This window comes from Astatotilapia calliptera, chromosome 5 (genome assembly GCF_900246225.1).
Source record: "Astatotilapia calliptera chromosome 5, fAstCal1.2, whole genome shotgun sequence".
NCBI classification, from domain to species: domain Eukaryota; kingdom Metazoa; phylum Chordata; class Actinopteri; order Cichliformes; family Cichlidae; genus Astatotilapia; species Astatotilapia calliptera.
This window is the reverse complement of record NC_039306.1, coordinates 28,485,915-28,491,720: the sequence shown is the minus strand read 5'-3', so window position 1 is coordinate 28,491,720 and position 5,806 is coordinate 28,485,915. Positions and strand designations below refer to the sequence as shown.

The 5,806-nt window shown below is 46.7% G+C and overlaps 1 protein-coding gene across 3 annotated transcripts in view; it reads left to right on the top strand.

Annotated features, from left to right (window-relative positions):
• The first annotated feature begins 3,539 nt into the window (after positions 1–3,539).
• Positions 3,540–5,806, top strand: part of tafa4b (TAFA chemokine like family member 4b) — a 37,817-nt gene continuing 35,550 nt past the window's right edge. For 2 of the 3 annotated variants that reach the window (XM_026168679.1, XM_026168677.1), the window contains exon 1: positions 3,540–4,073. The gene's annotated coding sequence lies outside the window, so the exon portion shown is untranslated. Of the gene's footprint in view, positions 4,074–4,681; positions 4,736–5,806 lie in introns of those variants that run through there. The other variant, XM_026168678.1, reaches the window with a different exon arrangement.

The window sequence follows — 5,806 nt, the reverse complement described above, 5'->3', positions numbered from 1 at the left end:
AAAAAACATGCTGAAGCATATCTTTGTGTCTATGTAGGCCATATTAGGCATCAGAGATTTAATTCATCTTAATTTAATCAATCATCTTTTGAAGTCTGACCTTGGAGGGAAAAACTGAAGCCTCTGCCTTGCCAGTTCTTGCTGATGCCAGACAGCTCTTTGCTGTGGGTTTCATTATTTTACTGAGTTCAGGTCTAAGGAGGGAAAGGGCTCCTCGCAAAAGGGCACTTGTTCAGTTTTTACTGTCACCGTAATAAATCTGGATGACCTCAAAAACTACCCGAAGTACCCGCGTGACGGATCGTGGCCACATGGGGGCAGTACAACACCACACATGAGGCCAAATCACCAGCCTGCGCTGTGTGATCGTTCCTGACAGACTTGGTTCAACGGTGTAGACACCGAGAATAATTTATTCACAAACGTACCCAGTGGGTCACAAAGACAATATTTGTTCAAAAGCGTTTGCTTCAATATCCCAAGTTTGCTGTCAGCAGTCGTTCTCCTGCGTGTTCTTTTCGGATGTTGTGTCTGAACTTTCAGAGTATTGACAGACACCGGGCCTGTCTGGGATGGACACTATTTATGGCCCTGCTCGGGTTACTGCCAGTGACCTCGTAAAGAAATGAAGAATCTTGATGCAGAGGGGGATCAAAAGCAGAGGAACCAGGATGTCTGTTTTCATTAACCTTCATGACCGCTGCGAATCGATGAGTAAGTCATGGTTTTTAGCGCAAAACTGACCAAAGCGCATTCAAAATGGATCGTCTGCCTGGAAGAGAAGGCGCACTCGGTCACCCAAATAATTTCCAGCATGAGATAAACTGCAGAAAGTTACAAGTACGTAAAACTTTCCCTATGTGTGCGCACACGACAGCTTTTGTTCAGGGTTCCTTCTCTTGCCTGTCAGGTCTTGCCTTTCTACCTTAGGCCTCAGTTCAGACTTCTAAGGATGCACATTACGGCTATTCCCCGTCATGAAAATGTGGATTTTTTTTTCTTCGGTGAGGATTAATAATAGCGTCAAGATGATGAGAGCGATTTCAAATAAAGACTGAGGTTTAATTACTGGATGGAATTCCAAACAAAGCGATTGGATCACGTCTGAGCCGTCAGTCCTTCATTCTTTCATAAAGCCATTTCTTGCTGTAATTTGCAGCACGATCATTAGCATAGTCTAATATATCTCAAAAGACAAACATTTCTCACGCCGAACTCAGACAAATCAATTGCAGCCCGCTCATCTTACCATGGCCACTTTTCCAGGCGTGCCCACACCAGAAAAAACAGTGCATTTCAGCAGGATTAATGCAGAAATATCGATCAAGTAGTAAGAAATATTCCTCAAGTTATGAACAGACATTTCCATAATGTTTTTCTCCCCTGTTATTGGGGTGGGGGGGGGGGGTGGAATAATTCCAAACGATATCCTATAACCCTGGTCTCTCTCTTTACATGACATGCCAGGAGGCCTTCAAGCATATACTCTTACTTTTTCCACAACACAGAAGGTCATTTCTGCGACCTTTAGCATTTCATGTTAGCTTAAACGCCAAAACGGTTTGTTTTGTTGTTGTTGTTTTTTTTTTTAGGAAAAATAAATCTGGTGACTTTGAAATCTCTAAATGCAATGTGAGGTAAAACGCAAGGAAATTTAATTTCACACCATTCGGCGCTTTCCAGAAAAGTGGCCAGGTCCACATGATGCAGCTTCCTTTTATACTATCTGACCCTCTGACGAACGATAGATGAGATAAGTGCTGTGGGCTGTTGCATCCATTAGCTGCCTCACTTTAAGATAAAAGGCCTCAGATCCCCACTGGGACACACGGGTTCAGGACTGTAGATACAATCACTTGCCGCTACAAACAGGATATAGTATCAACTTTTTTCCCGCCCCCTCCTTTACTTACCATTTACACCGTTAAACCACTTTTATCTCCAAAGTGGATTAGCCGCTTGACAGCAAAGTAAATCCACAGAAAAGCCCGGTGACGGAACACCGGAACAGTCTGGAGCTGTCCAACTCGCTGAATTTGTATGCAGTGCGTCTGGCGCTCTCCGTGGTGCTGAAACTAGGAAACTTGGTTCGGTTTAATGTTTTTTATCTGGATCTTGCGAGTAAAAGTGCTGCATGTACCTCACTCCTTGCAAACCTACATCAATGTCTAATCTGTTCTCAGTTCAAAGCCAGACAGATCGATTTGTAATAGATTCAAGCAAAGATTAATCGGTTCAAAGCAACACACTGGACTTTCTCACTCTATACACAGGGGGCAAAAATGGTCCCAAGGTGCTTAGGGCAGTGTCAGATGAAGGTGCCTGAGATTACCTATGCTTCATGATGTGGTTCACGGCGCGTGTTTCATTTTTGTATAAATTTTAAAGAAGCAATAAGAGAAAAAAAAAAGCCATAACCTCAAAAAATACAATTAAAAAAACAACCTCAGCGGACACTGAGTCCATCTTGTCGCGCAACAATGCTGGCAACAAGAAGACAAGGAAGACATCTGAGTCTGTCTGATAGCCCTTACTTTTGGGTCGTTAGCAGGCATCCACATCCCCAAAGTCTTAACGACTGCAAATGCAGCGCAAAGCAATCAATCGCCATCAACACACAAGAATATTCTGGGGATGGAATAATTGATAGGCTGTCTCCTGGTGCGTAACGGAGAGGCTGCGGTGATTAAATTCTGTTTAACATCTTGGTGGGTGAAAGGGAGGTGGTGATAGTGGGTAGTTTTACATCATCCGCGTGCATATCCGAGCAAGGAACCTAAGTATTGACATCCACACACTGTTTGTAACATGAGCGAAGTGTTGGGGCGAGGTGGGCTATTATTTGACGAGCACAGGTCAGCGATTTTTGCACAGTCGCGCACCTGTCAGTCACTCGGGAACAAAAGCAGACAATCCTACTCACACACACACACACACACACACACACACACACACACACACACACACACACACACACACACACACACACACACACACACACACACACACACACACAAGGGTACACGAATAATGAAGTGGCGATAACTGAAGTGTGAATGTTCAGCTTGTGATCCCTACTAGGCAAATCCATAGAAATCATTGATGTGCATTGTACGTGTACTTCGTACCTTAACAGACACCGAAACTACTGATCGGCTTAAACAAACAAGCCAAAGTGGGAAAAATGATCTAAAATCCTTTTAGGTCGACATCACTGATTTCTCATTCAAATATGATTTGCAACTTGTGCCATATAGCTTATGTCCTGAAGAAATTTCAGGACTTAATATAACCTCAGCGTTTAAAAATTCTGGAAATCAAAAGTGAGATGGAACACCTTAAGATTAACTAATGGCAATCCAAAACCCCCACAAACCAAACCAAACCAAAAAAACAACCCACTGACGTGTGTCTCATCTCTCCTTGGACCTATACGTACGGTCCAGGCTACTTGTAAACTACATGACATCAGTGAGGAAGAAGGGGTGTACTAGGGAGCTGGTGAACTGGGCGGGCGCTGTTGCACGTGTTCTGAATGGGGAAGACGGGCTCGCATCGCATTTCTCAGGTCCAATCGATCCCTGCTCGGGAGGAGCGACGGGAGAGCAACTATCACTCCTATATCACTATACCATCACTCTCATCAGCATCTCCCCGGCGACTATAACGCCTCTGTGTGACAGACTCACATAACGAGATGAACTTGTGCGGAGTGTCATCAACCCGGTGTCGCTTTGGGGGAATTACGCACTTCTGATGACTTTCTCCTCAGTCTGGTTCTGAGATGGGACTCAGCGAGATCATGGCAAGTTGGAGCACGTCCTTATTACGCGATCCCTGTCTTCTAGCCCGGTTTCGGAGGGTTGGCTCTGCGGAGTGGCAGCATATCTCCTCACTCATTCTTTAGCGTGTTTGTGCGCGGGTACCCGGACGGAAGACTTACTAGGATTGCCCTGTTTGGTGTGAAAACAAAACGCCTTGGAGTTGAAACAGAAAGTGGCAAAGCTCTACTATCGCCTCACCTGGACTCTGTACAGCTACCAAAGATCATGCCATCGCGGTTATAGATTTGGGTAAGATGTTTTACCCCCTTCTCTTTAGATTAAATTAGTATAATTCACGTTTAAGTTCTCTTTGTCTCCTTCATAACGCGCGGTCTGTAGGCTAAAGCGTAAAGGCTAGGGTCGGAGGAGGACTTTGTATGTGGAACATTTTTCTATGTCGAGCAGGGAGAGAAGAGGTGGCGACTGACTGGCAAACTGAAAGCAACTTTGCTGCTGTTTGGCTCAGAGCGCAGCGGACACGCTTTGCTGGGGAACGATGTGTTATTAACAGCGTAATTTTCATAGAAAACCTCGCCGATCTCCTGATCACTCATGTCTCCTCATTTTCATAGCTTTGCGTAAAAGAATGGAACACGCGACGAGCCCGTTCAAACGGCCGTCCGTCCTGTGATAATGTGCAGCGCGTGCCGTTAGAAAGATCGCGGAAAAATGAGGTGAGATTGATGCAGTGTTTCATCACTGTGAGGTTAAATAAGCGATCGGTTCCGCTTAGCACCTATTGAGTGCTCCGCCAGGCTGATCCGCTGACCAGACTCTTTTTGCTCGCCTTCTAATCTCTTTGCATGGATTGAGATCGGCTGGGAATAGCGGGGCGCGCGCAGCTCAGACGTAGAAGAGAGAAATGAAGTGCCGCCGGGTTCTCCAAGCAGATTGCGCACGGAGCCAAGGAGGTGTGTTGCAGAACCTAATGGCCACACTCTATTGGGCGTACACGCACAGAAGCGTCTCTCTCTCTCTCTCTCTCTTCTCTCCCTTTCTGTGTGTGTGTGTCTTTGTCTAGTGCACACACACACACACACACACACACACACACACACACACACACACACACACACACACACACACACACACACACACACACAGCCCGAGTGGGGAAAATTACTCGGTGCATGTTAATGGGCGCAGTAATGAGACCCAACCCCTATCGTGTTGTAATTGTTAGTCATCCTTGTCTCCACCCTCCCTCTCCCTTCCCTTCCCATCCCATCCCATCCCCTCCGCCCTCCCTCCCTCTCCCTCCCTTCGCGTGTATCCCTGCCCGTCCTGTGGCTCGGCTCTGCAATTTGTACTGTATTGTGTAATTATTTCCCCATTGTTTTGAGTGCGCCGGTAGTGGCACTCCACAGAAAGCGGTGTCATTAGTGTGACAGGGCCGACAGGCGAGGGAGAGGGGAGCCTGGTGGAGGGGATCGGTCCGGAGACTTAATTCTCATTGACAGTCACATTAACACAGGAGCAGCACTCTTAATCCTGTGGAGATTACTCTCTCCAACCTGACTCCCTGTCACCCACCCATCCTCCAGGGGCTCACTTACTCACACGCTGTGACAAACACCTGTAAGAGGGTGGCACTCTGATATCTGTGCGTCTGTCTGCAGTGGATGGCTTCTCCTCTGTCTTTGTCAACCTTTTCCACCCTTCACCCCCTCTGCCTCTCTTCCTCCGCAGCCCCCCTCCAGATCCACGCACATACACAGTTTTCACACACACAATTTTATCATCCATACCCTTCCCTTTTCTCCCCCTTCCTCTTGTAGCAGGTCCCAGTGATGGGACAACAGGTATCCTCTGAAGACTATTCTGCTCTACATGTCTCAACAACCTCCTATCTACTTACCCCACAGAGAGCTGATTGGGATGACTGGATGGGAATGAGGTGGGAGGGATGGATTGTGTGCATTTGTGATTGTGCATGAGGACACAGCCAAGCAGAGAGGCCACGACAGCGAGGAGGAGGAAAG